A 14,549-nucleotide genomic window follows, 5' to 3' on the forward strand; every position below is an offset into this window, starting at 1 on the left:
TTGACTTTCGTATAGTTAGGCCACTCACATAACATACTGTACCTGCTGCTGTGAGAGATCGGGGATGATAGTTATGCACTCATAAAGTCCCCAAATGTGAGCTGAGCAAGGAGGGAGGGAAAAATAACTCAATGAAGATATCTGTGAAGATATTACAAACACTCACATGCGGTGACCTTATGTTGGGAGAGCAGGCAGGGGCGGTTGTTACCAGTTGTTACACACTGTGGCTGCAAAAACCTTGTACAAATAAGTTAGAAAAGAACCTGAGCATATGACAACTTCAGTAGGAGGCTACAACTATTTATTTAAAAAAAAAATTTCATAATGCTATCATGTATGAAAAAATCCAAAATGAACACTGTAAGCGGATTACTTGATTACTGTAGGTGAATTATGTAAACAGTATTTGTATAGTAATGATTCTACAGAAGTGTATTGCTGCCACGCCAGAAAAAAAAAAAAGTAACATGATATTTTCACGTTATTGTGACATACAAATTTATGACACAAGCAGAAACTTTTCTTGTTATAGGCCTTCCACTATTTATATTATTATAACATAAAACATTTCACATTATAACATGATAACTTCAAACTTATGTTTGAATGAGGCAATGGTGTGCAGAGAATAAACTGAGAAATATAACTCATTTTACAGGATTTGATGAAGTTCAATTTCATACCCACTTTTCATCCAAATGAGCTGGAGAAATAACACTGGCCTGTGAGTCGAGTAATCAGGGGACCTTCCACAAATTGCAACACCAAAAACAGAGACTACGAAAATATTCAAAAACTTTCCTTTCATACACTTTAAGTGTTTTGGTAAAACCAATAGACTGTTAATGTATTAAGTGATTTTTCTGACACTAGTTTGGAAAAATTAGCTTTTTCATAAATTTGGTGAATATATAATGTGAAAATATCATGAGAAAATCTTATTATAACAATAAACTTTTCATGTTATCAAGTGATGCTGATCCCTTTTCTTCTGGCATGACAGCAATAACTATCAGTAGGAATCTGTCACAAGGTTTTTCATCCAAATAAATGGTTTTGGAAGTCCTTCCATAGAGCAATTTAACTTCATTGGTGACCATTGGTGAATTAACACACATTCATAACTGAGACTAAATCTGTCATCAAAAAGGGTCGATCATAATAAAGTTAAACATTACAAACTTTTTTAAAATGATGAGTTTTAAGACTGTAGTAGGATTGGAGCAGTTGCAGAGCAGGTGTGTAGGAAGCAATTATCAGAAGGAGGTGGCAGTTATGAAGAGGGTCCTGTTGCCCAAGAATTGGTCCTGGATGGAGAAGAAGTTGGCATTGGAGGAGGTATATGGAGTTCTTTGAAAGTGAAGAGAAAGGGGGTTCACCATGTAGAGCGCATACAAATAAGGCTTCGGCTGTCTCTCTCTCACTGTGGTTATTACAATAAAGACAAAACCATAACTTAAAAAAAGAAAGTCAAGAGACGGAGGTTTGACTTTGTTGTGGGATATGGAACCAGGGAGATTTCTATCACATATTGACAGCTTCAGACATATAAGCTTTTGTGAGCTAGTTATTAGTGGAATCTATTACATCATCATCATCAGAGAGAAGCAAATCTCGAATGAGGTATAAAGTATTAAAATGATTTCTTTGAAACACAGCCAGTGTTGAGCAGTGAGAAGATTGTTACCAGTCTCACCTTTGTTCCCTTACTGATTTGAATTTCTATAGTGTATGCAAATTCTACAGCACACAAGGGCAACAATTACAGTTACAACTCCTGGTTTCACCATGTAATCACACCAGAATGTATTATGTAATTGTGACATTTCATTATAACCAGATATATGGAAGTGGTCAGGATAGCAGTGTGAGCGGAATTCAGATTTGTCTAGATGCAATGTAGCTAGGATGTGTATGTGAAATGCAAAGGGATGGGTAGGAAGAGTGAGTAAATGCAATGGCAGATATTTATATAAAAGAGCCCCAGGAGATGCACTTTCAGCCATTTTAAGCTAAATGCAGGCATGCAGTAATGGGAGCCAACAATATGCATTCTTTTGATCTCCGAAATTATGGTGGAAACTACTGCAGTCTGTCCATATTAAGGACACGGGGAGCTACAGAAAACAGAGCTGGAGCTTGAATGCACCATTATGGAAGCTGATGCCGTTAAAACACAAAAAATCCCATCACTACAAGGTTCCTGCTCTCCACTGATCCCAATAAAATCCATTAAAATGCTTCTTCTATTTACATTTCATAGTCTGCATCAATTATTTCATGAGTTAGCGAAACTACTTATCAACACTATTATGTGTGCATTGCCAACCTGTGTCTTGCGTGCACTGCCAAAAATAGTTTGTCATTCAAAATGTTAGCAATTGTGTCTGTCAATGAAATTCAAGCATTGACTGACTTCATGTTTTTTCCTGTCTGTCATCATGGCTGTAGCTCAGGGGGTAGATCAGGTTGTGGGAAGGTTGGTGGTTTGATTCCTGTGTGCATTATGAAGTGTCCAAAACCCCAATTTGCCTGAAATTGTATCATCAGTGCGAATGTGCAGTTATGGTAGAAAAGTGTTGTATAAATGTCTGTATGAATAGGTGAATGTGGCTTCCATTGTGAAGTGCTTTGAACGGTCAATAAGACTAACAAATCTCTGTATAAGTGCAGTCCATTTACCAACAGCAGTCAAATAATGACTGATAGCTAATGTTAGCAGATATTATATGGTGGTGGGTATGTATTATTTAGACCTTCAATAAAAATAGAAAATTATTTCATATAATCCAACTTAATTGTGAGTTTTAAAAATTCAGGGCTTAACAGCTTGTCCTGTCAGTCAGTGAATGGTTATATAACTTTAGCTAACATGAAGTTAGCTGAACAGCATTGCTCAGGAACTACTCCACATGATTCAATTAAATGTAATATATTCACTTTACACAGGGAGTTAATACCAAAGCTGGATATCAGCAAATCCTCTGAATACAACTGAACCACTAATGCTTACCAGGACTGGATAAATATTAGATGGGTAAAATCCGGAAGATCTCTCAAAGTACAAGGATACAAAAGACAAGTTGTCCCTCACACAAAAGTCAGGGTGCCTGTATCCAAGGAAACTCAGATACAATATGCATTACTGGAGCACTGGTGTCTCTACAAACACTACTTCAACTGTGAGTACTGACCATTTGTTATCATGTGCCACCTAGAACACCGACTGCTTTGAGAGCAAAGGTTTGCCTTACCCAGGTGTAGTACGGTGCTCCTAACTACGTGAGAATTCTACTTCTATTCTAAAACAATAAAATAATAAGAAATCAATTGGCTCCGACGACTGTCGTTTACCCTTGGCCTCAGGTGGTCCAACGACTCTTAACATCTGTTGTGACAACATCCAAGAGCCCTAACGAAAAGCGTGACAACAGTGACCTTAATAAGGACCCCATATTTGGAAAACCAATACGTTTAAGAACCTCTCACCAACAACTCAGTCTTTGGGCCCCTTAACACCAGTCAATCAACGTCTGAAAGTAGAAGACCACCTGAATATTGTTGCTGACAATGTGGATACCTTGACTGTGTTTTGCCATTCCTCTCTTTCCTTTCCCACTGCTGCATCTACACAGTGCACATTGTACATGACTTCACACCAGTCCAGAAAGAGCACATGTGCAGCAAAGGTTGGCCTTACCCATGAGTAGTATGGTGCTATAAACTAAGTGAGACACAATGGATTGGCCAGGAATCAAAACTGGGCCTCTCGCGTGGCAGGCGAGAATTTTACCACTGAACCACCAATGCTTACCTGCAAGGCATTTTTACAACTGTAGTGAAACGCCCACTAAAAGGGCCATTAGTCTCTGGCTGAACTGTTTGTCTGACAGTCAAATAGCTTTGAAAAGTTCCTCAGTCAACACCTATCTAGCATCAGATTAGGAGGGAGGTGGGTTTCCAACCATTTTTGTAAGTTTGTCTGTGCTGCTATTTGTGGTATCGGTACATAACACTGTACAATTATCCCAAAAAGTGTGTTGCACTGTTTGGGTATCAAACCTGAGCAAATGAAAAGTGGTTTGCATTAGCCGGGAATCGAACCCGGGCCTCTCGCGTGGCAGGCAAGAATTCTACCACTGAACCACCAATGCTCACATGACCATTTACCATACCACTATGCGAACGAACAGCCCAATCATCTGAAAAGCTGGTATTCCGGACACCTGACCGTTTCCTCCAGATAAAGTATATTTACCTTTGAGAGGATATTGGATTTATTTCTATTGTGATATCTTGACAGCTCTCGGTCCTCTCGGGACTTATCTACACAAAGTGTTTCCTGAACAATTTGAATGGAGAAAACTAATATCAACTGACTCCGACGACTGTCATTTACCCTTGGCCTCAAGTGGCCCAACGACTGGAGCTCTGTTGTGACAACATCCACGAGCCCTAACGAATCGAGTGACAACAATGGCTTTAATAAGGACTCCACACTTGGAAAACCAAGACCTGGATGTTTAAGAATTTCTCACCAACAAGTCACTCTTTGGGCCCCTTAACACCAGTCAATCAATGTCTGAAAGTAGAAGACCACCTGAATATTGTTGCTGACAATGTGGATACCTTGAGTGTGTTTTGCCATTCCTCTCTTTCCTTTCCCACTGCTGCATCTACACAGTGCACATTGTACATGACTTCGCACTAGTCCAGAAAAAGCACATGTGCGGCAAAAGGGATGCCCTGTGTGAGGCTCAAACTCATTATGAGTTTGACGCGATGCCTACTGCGCCAACGAGGCCAGCAATATGCTTAAACTATATGGGTAAAATCAAAAAGATCTCTCAATGTAATGCAGACACAAAAGACAAGTTATCCCTCACACAAAAGTCAGGGTGCTTGTACCCAAAGAAACACAGGTACAAAGTTGGCACTGGAGCGCTGGTGTGTCAACAAAGACTACTTCAACTGCTATCATCATGTGCCACCTAGAACACCGACTGCTTTGAGAGCAAAGGTTTGCCTTACCCATGAGTAGCATGGTGCTATAAACTAAGTGAGATGCAATGCATTGGCCGGGAATCGAACCCGGGCCTCCCGCGTGGCAGGCGAGAATTCTACCACTGAACCACCAATGCTTACCTATTGGGGCTTTTTACAACTGTACCAAAACGCCCACTAAAAGGGCCATTAGTCTCTGGCTGAACGGTTTGTCTGACAGTCGAATAGCTTTGAAAACTCCCTCAGTCAACACCTATCTAGCAGCAGATTGGGAGGGAGGTGGGTTTCCCACCATTTCTGTAAGTTTGTCTGTGCTGCTATTTGTGGTGTTGGTACATTGCAGTTGTGTAACTCATATATAAAAGCCCATTGTTCCAAAATATATTTTGTTACCACACTGTAAAATTATCCCCAAATCATCCAGGTGGCCCAATGACTCTTAACATCTATTGTGACAACATCCTGGAGCCTTAACGAAGTGAGAGCAGTGGCAGCAATGGCCTTAATAAGGACCCTACACTTGGAAAACTGAGACCTGGCTGTTTGAGAATCTCTCACCAACAACTCACTCTTTGTGCCCCTTAACACCAGTCAATCAACGTTTTCTGGACTGGTGTGAAGTCATGTACAATGTGCACTGTGTAGACGCAACAGTGGGAAAAGGAAAAAGAAGAATGGCAAAACACAGTCAAGGTATCCACATTGTCCACAACAATATTTAGGCGGTCTTCTGCTTTCAGACGTTGAGAGTCCAGAAAAAGCACCTGTGCAGCAAAAAGGATGCCCAGTGTGAAGCTCGAACTCACAACCTTCAGATTATGAGACTGACACGCTGCCTACTGCGCCAACGAGGCCAGCAAGACTTTTAAACTATATACATAAAATCGAAAAGATCTCTCAATGTATTGCAGACACAAAAGACAAGTTGTCCCTCACACAAGAGTTAGGGTGCTTGTATCCAAGGAAACACAGGTACAAAGTCGACACTGGAGCGCCAACAAAGACTACTTCAACTGCTATCATCATTTGTCACTGAGAACACCGATTGCTTTGAGAGCAAAGGCCGGCATTAGCCATGAGTAGTATGGTGCTATAAACTAAGTGAGATGCAATGCATTGGCCGGGAATCGAACCCGGGCCTCCCGCGTGGCAAGCGAGAATTCTACCACTGAACCACCAATGCTCACATGACCATTTACCATACCACTATGCGAACGAACAGCCCAATCATCTGAAAAGCTGGTATTCCGGACACCTGACCGTTTCCTCCAGATAAAGTATATTTACCTTTGAGAGGATATTGGATTTATTTCTATTGTGATATCTTGACAGCTCTCGGTCCTCTCGGGACTTATCTACACAAAGTGTTTCCTGAACAATTTGAATGGAGAAAACTAATATCAACTGACTCCGACGACTGTCATTTACCCTTGGCCTCAAGTGGCCCAACGACTGGAGCTCTGTTGTGACAACATCCACGAGCCCTAACGAATCGAGTGACAACAATGGCTTTAATAAGGACTCCACACTTGGAAAACCAAGACCTGGATGTTTAAGAATTTCTCACCAACAAGTCACTCTTTGGGCCCCTTAACACCAGTCAATCAATGTCTGAAAGTAGAAGACCACCTGAATATTGTTGCTGACAATGTGGATACCTTGAGTGTGTTTTGCCATTCCTCTCTTTCCTTTCCCACTGCTGCATCTACACAGTGCACATTGTACATGACTTCACACCAGTCCAGAAAACGTTGATTGACTGGTGTTAAGGGGCACAAAGAGTGAGTTGTTGGTGAGAGATTCTCAAACAGCCAGGTCTCAGTTTTCCAAGTGTAGGGTCCTTATTAAGGCCATTGCTGCCACTGCTCTCACTTCGTTAAGGCTCCAGGATGTTGTCACAATAGATGTTAAGAGTCATTGGGCCACCTGGATGATTTGGGGATAATTTTACAGTGTGGTAACAAAATATATTTTGGAACAATGGGCTTTTATATATGAGTTACACAACTGCAATGTACCAACACCACAAATAGCAGCACAGACAAACTTACAGAAATGGTGGGAAACCCACCTCCCTCCCAATCTGCTGCTAGATAGGTGTTGACTGAGGGAGTTTTCAAAGCTATTCGACTGTCAGACAAACCGTTCAGCCAGAGACTAATGGCCCTTTTAGTGGGCGTTTTGGTACAGTTGTAAAAAGCCCCAATAGGTAAGCATTGGTGGTTCAGTGGTAGAATTCTCGCCTGCCACGCGGGAGGCCCGGGTTCGATTCCCGGCCAATGCATTGCATCTCACTTAGTTTATAGCACCATGCTACTCATGGGTAAGGCAAACCTTTGCTCTCAAAGCAGTCGGTGTTCTAGGTGGCACATGATGATAGCAGTTGAAGTAGTCTTTGTTGACACACCAGCGCTCCAGTGCCAACTTTGTACCTGTGTTTCTTTGGGTACAAGCACCCTGACTTTTGTGTGAGGGATAACTTGTCTTTTGTGTCTGCATTACATTGAGAGATCTTTTTGATTTTACCCATATAGTTTAAGCATATTGCTGGCCTCGTTGGCGCAGTAGGCATCGCGTCAAACTCATAATGAGTTTGAGCCTCACACAGGGCATCCCTTTTGCCGCACATGTGCTTTTTCTGGACTAGTGCGAAGTCATGTACAATGTGCACTGTGTAGATGCAGCAGTGGGAAAGGAAAGAGAGGAATGGCAAAACACACTCAAGGTATCCACATTGTCAGCAACAATATTCAGGTGGTCTTCTACTTTCAGACATTGATTGACTGGTGTTAAGGGGCCCAAAGAGTGACTTGTTGGTGAGAAATTCTTAAACATCCAGGTCTTGGTTTTCCAAGTGTGGAGTCCTTATTAAAGCCATTGTTGTCACTCGATTCGTTAGGGCTCGTGGATGTTGTCACAACAGAGCTCCAGTCGTTGGGCCACTTGAGGCCAAGGGTAAATGACAGTCGTCGGAGTCAGTTGATATTAGTTTTCTCCATTCAAATTGTTCAGGAAACACTTTGTGTAGATAAGTCCCGAGAGGACCGAGAGCTGTCAAGATATCACAATAGAAATAAATCCAATATCCTCTCAAAGGTAAATATACTTTATCTGGAGGAAACGGTCAGGTGTCCGGAATACCAGCTTTTCAGATGATTGGGCTGTTCGTTCGCATAGTGGTATGGTAAATGGTCATGTGAGCATTGGTGGTTCAGTGGTAGAATTCTCGCCTGCCACGCGGGAGGCCCGGGTTCGATTCCCGGCCAATGCATTGCATCTCACTTAGTTTATAGCACCATACTACTCATGGCTAATGCCGGCCTTTGCTCTCAAAGCAATCGGTGTTCTCAGTGACAAATGATGATAGCAGTTGAAGTAGTCTTTGTTGGCGCTCCAGTGTCGACTTTGTACCTGTGTTTCCTTGGATACAAGCACCCTAACTCTTGTGTGAGGGACAACTTGTCTTTTGTGTCTGCAATACATTGAGAGATCTTTTCGATTTTATGTATATAGTTTAAAAGTCTTGCTGGCCTCGTTGGCGCAGTAGGCAGCGTGTCAGTCTCATAATCTGAAGGTTGTGAGTTCGAGCTTCACACTGGGCATCCTTTTTGCTGCACAGGTGCTTTTTCTGGACTCTCAACGTCTGAAAGCAGAAGACCGCCTAAATATTGTTGTGGACAATGTGGATACCTTGACTGTGTTTTGCCATTCTTCTTTTTCCTTTTCCCACTGTTGCGTCTACACAGTGCACATTGTACATGACTTCACACCAGTCCAGAAAACGTTGATTGACTGGTGTTAAGGGGCACAAAGAGTGAGTTGTTGGTGAGAGATTCTCAAACAGCCAGGTCTCAGTTTTCCAAGTGTAGGGTCCTTATTAAGGCCATTGCTGCCACTGCTCTCACTTCGTTAAGGCTCCAGGATGTTGTCACAATAGATGTTAAGAGTCATTGGGCCACCTGGATGATTTGGGGATAATTTTACAGTGTGGTAACAAAATATATTTTGGAACAATGGGCTTTTATATATGAGTTACACAACTGCAATGTACCAACACCACAAATAGCAGCACAGACAAACTTACAGAAATGGTGGGAAACCCACCTCCCTCCCAATCTGCTGCTAGATAGGTGTTGACTGAGGGAGTTTTCAAAGCTATTCGACTGTCAGACAAACCGTTCAGCCAGAGACTAATGGCCCTTTTAGTGGGCGTTTTGGTACAGTTGTAAAAAGCCCCAATAGGTAAGCATTGGTGGTTCAGTGGTAGAATTCTCGCCTGCCACGCGGGAGGCCCGGGTTCGATTCCCGGCCAATGCATTGCATCTCACTTAGTTTATAGCACCATGCTACTCATGGGTAAGGCAAACCTTTGCTCTCAAAGCAGTCGGTGTTCTAGGTGGCACATGATGATAGCAGTTGAAGTAGTCTTTGTTGACACACCAGCGCTCCAGTGCCAACTTTGTACCTGTGTTTCTTTGGGTACAAGCACCCTGACTTTTGTGTGAGGGATAACTTGTCTTTTGTGTCTGCATTACATTGAGAGATCTTTTTGATTTTACCCATATAGTTTAAGCATATTGCTGGCCTCGTTGGCGCAGTAGGCATCGCGTCAAACTCATAATGAGTTTGAGCCTCACACAGGGCATCCCTTTTGCCGCACATGTGCTTTTTCTGGACTAGTGCGAAGTCATGTACAATGTGCACTGTGTAGATGCAGCAGTGGGAAAGGAAAGAGAGGAATGGCAAAACACACTCAAGGTATCCACATTGTCAGCAACAATATTCAGGTGGTCTTCTACTTTCAGACATTGATTGACTGGTGTTAAGGGGCCCAAAGAGTGACTTGTTGGTGAGAAATTCTTAAACATCCAGGTCTTGGTTTTCCAAGTGTGGAGTCCTTATTAAAGCCATTGTTGTCACTCGATTCGTTAGGGCTCGTGGATGTTGTCACAACAGAGCTCCAGTCGTTGGGCCACTTGAGGCCAAGGGTAAATGACAGTCGTCGGAGTCAGTTGATATTAGTTTTCTCCATTCAAATTGTTCAGGAAACACTTTGTGTAGATAAGTCCCGAGAGGACCGAGAGCTGTCAAGATATCACAATAGAAATAAATCCAATATCCTCTCAAAGGTAAATATACTTTATCTGGAGGAAACGGTCAGGTGTCCGGAATACCAGCTTTTCAGATGATTGGGCTGTTCGTTCGCATAGTGGTATGGTAAATGGTCATGTGAGCATTGGTGGTTCAGTGGTAGAATTCTCGCCTGCCACGCGGGAGGCCCGGGTTCGATTCCCGGCCAATGCATTGCATCTCACTTAGTTTATAGCACCATACTACTCATGGCTAATGCCGGCCTTTGCTCTCAAAGCAATCGGTGTTCTCAGTGACAAATGATGATAGCAGTTGAAGTAGTCTTTGTTGGCGCTCCAGTGTCGACTTTGTACCTGTGTTTCCTTGGATACAAGCACCCTAACTCTTGTGTGAGGGACAACTTGTCTTTTGTGTCTGCAATACATTGAGAGATCTTTTCGATTTTATGTATATAGTTTAAAAGTCTTGCTGGCCTCGTTGGCGCAGTAGGCAGCGTGTCAGTCTCATAATCTGAAGGTTGTGAGTTCGAGCTTCACACTGGGCATCCTTTTTGCTGCACAGGTGCTTTTTCTGGACTCTCAACGTCTGAAAGCAGAAGACCGCCTAAATATTGTTGTGGACAATGTGGATACCTTGACTGTGTTTTGCCATTCTTCTTTTTCCTTTTCCCACTGTTGCGTCTACACAGTGCACATTGTACATGACTTCACACCAGTCCAGAAAACGTTGATTGACTGGTGTTAAGGGGCACAAAGAGTGAGTTGTTGGTGAGAGATTCTCAAACAGCCAGGTCTCAGTTTTCCAAGTGTAGGGTCCTTATTAAGGCCATTGCTGCCACTGCTCTCACTTCGTTAAGGCTCCAGGATGTTGTCACAATAGATGTTAAGAGTCATTGGGCCACCTGGATGATTTGGGGATAATTTTACAGTGTGGTAACAAAATATATTTTGGAACAATGGGCTTTTATATATGAGTTACACAACTGCAATGTACCAACACCACAAATAGCAGCACAGACAAACTTACAGAAATGGTGGGAAACCCACCTCCCTCCCAATCTGCTGCTAGATAGGTGTTGACTGAGGGAGTTTTCAAAGCTATTCGACTGTCAGACAAACAGTTCAGCCAGAGACTAATGGCCCTTTTAGTGGGCGTTTTGGTACAGTTGTAAAAAGCCCCAATAGGTAAGCATTGGTGGTTCAGTGGTAGAATTCTCGCCTGCCACGCGGGAGGCCCGGGTTCGATTCCCGGCCAATGCATTGCATCTCACTTAGTTTATAGCACCATGCTACTCATGGGTAAGGCAAACCTTTGCTCTCAAAGCAGTCGGTGTTCTAGGTGGCACATGATGATAGCAGTTGAAGTAGTCTTTGTTGACACACCAGCGCTCCAGTGCCAACTTTGTACCTGTGTTTCTTTGGGTACAAGCACCCTGACTTTTGTGTGAGGGATAACTTGTCTTTTGTGTCTGCATTACATTGAGAGATCTTTTTGATTTTACCCATATAGTTTAAGCATATTGCTGGCCTCGTTGGCGCAGTAGGCATCGCGTCAAACTCATAATGAGTTTGAGCCTCACACAGGGCATCCCTTTTGCCGCACATGTGCTTTTTCTGGACTAGTGCGAAGTCATGTACAATGTGCACTGTGTAGATGCAGCAGTGGGAAAGGAAAGAGAGGAATGGCAAAACACACTCAAGGTATCCACATTGTCAGCAACAATATTCAGGTGGTCTTCTACTTTCAGACATTGATTGACTGGTGTTAAGGGGCCCAAAGAGTGACTTGTTGGTGAGAGATTCTTAAACATCCAGGTCTTGGTTTTCCAAGTGTGGAGTCCTTATTAAAGCCATTGTTGTCACTCGATTCGTTAGGGCTCGTGGATGTTGTCACAACAGAGCTCCAGTCGTTGGGCCACTTGAGGCCAAGGGTAAATGACAGTCGTCGGAGTCAGTTGATACTAGTTTTCTCCATTCAAGTTGTTCAGGCAACACTTTGTGTAGATAAGTCCCGAGAGGCCCGAGAGCTGTCAAGATATCACAATAGAAATAAATCCAATATCCTCTCAAAGGTAAATATACTTTATCTGGAGGAAACGGTCAGGTGTCCGGAATACCAGCTCTTCAGATGATCGGGCTGTTCGTTCGCATAGTGGTATGGTAAATGGTCATGTGAGCATTGGTGGTTCAGTGGTAGAATTCTCGCCTGCCACGCGGGAGGTCCAGTTTTGATTCCTGGCCAATCCAATGTGTCTCACTTAGTTTATAGCACCATACTACTCATGGGTAAGGCCAACCTTTGCTCTCAAAGCAGTCAGTGTTCTAGGTGGCACATGATATCAGTTGAAGTAGTCTTCGTTGACACACCAGCGCTCCAGTGCTGACTTTGTACCTGCATTTTCTTGGATACAAGCACCCTGACTTTTGTGTGAGGGACAACTTGTCTTTTGTGTCTACATTACATTGAGAGATCGGCAGTAGGCAGCGCATCAGTCTCATAATCTGAAGTTTGGAAGTTCAAGCCTCACATGGGGCATTCCTTTTGCTGCACATGTGCTCTTTCTGGACTGGTGTGAAGTCATGTACAATGTGCACTGTGTAGATGCAGCAGTGGGAAAGGAAAGAGAGGAATGGCAAAACACAGTCAAGGTATCCACATTGTCAGCAACAATATTCAGGTGGTCTTCTACTTTCAGACGTTGATTGACTGGTGTTAAGGGGCCCAAAGACTGAGTTGTTGGTGAGAGGTTCTTAAACGTATTGGTTTTCCAAGTATGGGGTCCTTATTAAGGTCACTGTTGTCACGCTTTTTGTTAGGGCTCTTGGATGTTGTCACAACAGATATTAAGAGTCGTTGGACCACCTGAGGCCAAGGGTAAACGACAGTCGTCGGAGCCAATTGATTTCTTATTATTTTATTGTTTTAGAATAGAAGTAGAATTCTCACGTAGTTAGGAGCACCGTACTACACCTGGGTAAGGCAAACCTTTGCTCTCAAAGCAGTCGGTGTTCTAGGTGGCACATGATAACAAATGGTCAGTACTCACAGTTGAAGTAGTGTTTGTAGAGACACCAGTGCTCCAGTAATGCATATTGTATCTGAGTTTCCTTGGATACAGGCACCCTGACTTTTGTGTGAAGGACAACTTGTCTTCCCTGTCTGCATCACATTGAGAGATCTTTTCGATTTTACCCATATAGTTTATGCATACTGCTGGCCTCGTTGGCGCAGTAGGCAGCGCGTCAGTCTCATAATCTGAAGGTCGTGAGTTCGAGCCTCACACGGGGCATCCATTTTGCTGCACATGTGCTTTTTCTGGACTGGTGTGAAGTCATGTACAATGTGCACTGTGTAGGTGCAACAGTGGGAAAGGAGTAGTATGGTGCTATAAACTAAGTGAGACACAATGGATTGACCAGGAATCAAAACTGGGCCTCTCGCGTGGCAGGCGAGAATTCTACCACTGAACCACCAATGCTTACCTGCAAGGCATTTTTACAACTGTACTGAAACGCCCACTAAAAGGGCCATTGGTCTCTGGCTGAACTGTTTGTCTGACAGTCAAATAGCTTTGAAAAGTCCCTCAGTCAACACCTATCTAGCATAAGATTGGGGGTTAGGTGGGTTTCCAACCATTTTTGTAAGTTTGTCTGTGCTGCTATTTGTGGTATCGGTACATAACACTGTACAATTATCCCAAAAAGTGTGTTGCACTGTTTGGGTATCAAACCCGAGCAAATGAAAAAGTGGCTTGCATTAGCCGGGAATCGAACCCGGGCCTCCCGCGCGGCAGGCGGGAATTGTTTAGCTAAACGCCCTAAACCGTTTCCCATTCATTCCCTATGGTAGTGCTAAACCACTACGGATGTAATATATGTTTGGCCACTATGACTTGGTGGCGCTGTTCTCGGTTAAAAAAAAAAAAAAAATCTCTAATCCTTTATTCCACGCAAACTTCGGAGGAGACAAGACAAGTTAACAGACTCGCTACGATACTTACTCTTTACACTCATTTATCAAAGGTAAGACACTTTGTTTGTGATAAATATGAAAATACAGGATGAATTTACAGTCTGACCAGATTTCTGTTCAAACAGTTTGCTACGCTTACGATAACGTTACTGCTAGCTAATAATTCACTTGGTTGAGTGACGTGAAATAACTGATCTGTCAGTCCGGTTTCGTGTAATTACGTGCTAAATGATGAATTAACATGGTCATGTTTTTTAGTGAAGTGTGTGGTATTATGTTTTTACGTCATAGTATCATGTTATGATATGAAAACATCTTGTCAGTAAGTTTCTGACAATGTCGTGTCGACGTTAGCTCAGCGGTTAGTGACCGATGAAGCATATAAATCTGTGGAGTGTGGGGAAATTACGTGTTAAATCATGAATGAACATGAACTTATTTTACACTTATCTGAATAGTATTGATGTTGAGACGTAATA

At 42.9% G+C, this 14,549-nt stretch overlaps 12 non-coding genes across 12 annotated transcripts; 7 read left to right on the forward strand and 5 right to left on the reverse strand.

The window, feature by feature from the left end:
• Window positions 1–3,742: 3,742 nt before the first annotated feature.
• On the reverse strand, window positions 3,743–3,813 carry trnag-gcc. The gene has a single exon. It is a non-coding gene; the product is annotated as a tRNA-Gly (tRNA).
• Window positions 3,814–4,086: 273 nt separating this feature from the next.
• On the reverse strand, window positions 4,087–4,157 carry trnag-gcc. The gene has a single exon. It is a non-coding gene; the product is annotated as a tRNA-Gly (tRNA).
• A 916-nt stretch (window positions 4,158–5,073) lies between these two features.
• trnag-gcc lies at window positions 5,074–5,144 on the reverse strand. The gene has a single exon. It is a non-coding gene; the product is annotated as a tRNA-Gly (tRNA).
• Window positions 5,145–6,119: 975 nt separating this feature from the next.
• Window positions 6,120–6,190, reverse strand: trnag-gcc. Its single transcript has one exon. It is a non-coding gene; the product is annotated as a tRNA-Gly (tRNA).
• A 1,030-nt stretch (window positions 6,191–7,220) lies between these two features.
• On the forward strand, window positions 7,221–7,291 carry trnag-gcc. Its single transcript has one exon. It is a non-coding gene; the product is annotated as a tRNA-Gly (tRNA).
• A 916-nt stretch (window positions 7,292–8,207) lies between these two features.
• Window positions 8,208–8,278, forward strand: trnag-gcc. The gene has a single exon. It is a non-coding gene; the product is annotated as a tRNA-Gly (tRNA).
• A 975-nt stretch (window positions 8,279–9,253) lies between these two features.
• trnag-gcc lies at window positions 9,254–9,324 on the forward strand. The gene has a single exon. It is a non-coding gene; the product is annotated as a tRNA-Gly (tRNA).
• A 916-nt stretch (window positions 9,325–10,240) lies between these two features.
• Window positions 10,241–10,311, forward strand: trnag-gcc. Its single transcript has one exon. It is a non-coding gene; the product is annotated as a tRNA-Gly (tRNA).
• A 975-nt stretch (window positions 10,312–11,286) lies between these two features.
• Window positions 11,287–11,357, forward strand: trnag-gcc. The gene has a single exon. It is a non-coding gene; the product is annotated as a tRNA-Gly (tRNA).
• A 916-nt stretch (window positions 11,358–12,273) lies between these two features.
• On the forward strand, window positions 12,274–12,344 carry trnag-gcc. Its single transcript has one exon. It is a non-coding gene; the product is annotated as a tRNA-Gly (tRNA).
• A 970-nt stretch (window positions 12,345–13,314) lies between these two features.
• On the forward strand, window positions 13,315–13,387 carry trnam-cau. Its single transcript has one exon. It is a non-coding gene; the product is annotated as a tRNA-Met (tRNA).
• Window positions 13,388–13,505: 118 nt separating this feature from the next.
• On the reverse strand, window positions 13,506–13,576 carry trnag-gcc. The gene has a single exon. It is a non-coding gene; the product is annotated as a tRNA-Gly (tRNA).
• Between the last annotated feature and the right edge of the window lie 973 nt (window positions 13,577–14,549).

Source organism: Seriola dumerili, unplaced genomic scaffold (assembly GCF_002260705.1).
Source record: "Seriola dumerili isolate Sdu_G_001 unplaced genomic scaffold, Sdu_1.0 BDQW01000200.1, whole genome shotgun sequence".
Classification (NCBI taxonomy): Eukaryota; Metazoa; Chordata; class Actinopteri; order Carangiformes; family Carangidae; genus Seriola; species Seriola dumerili.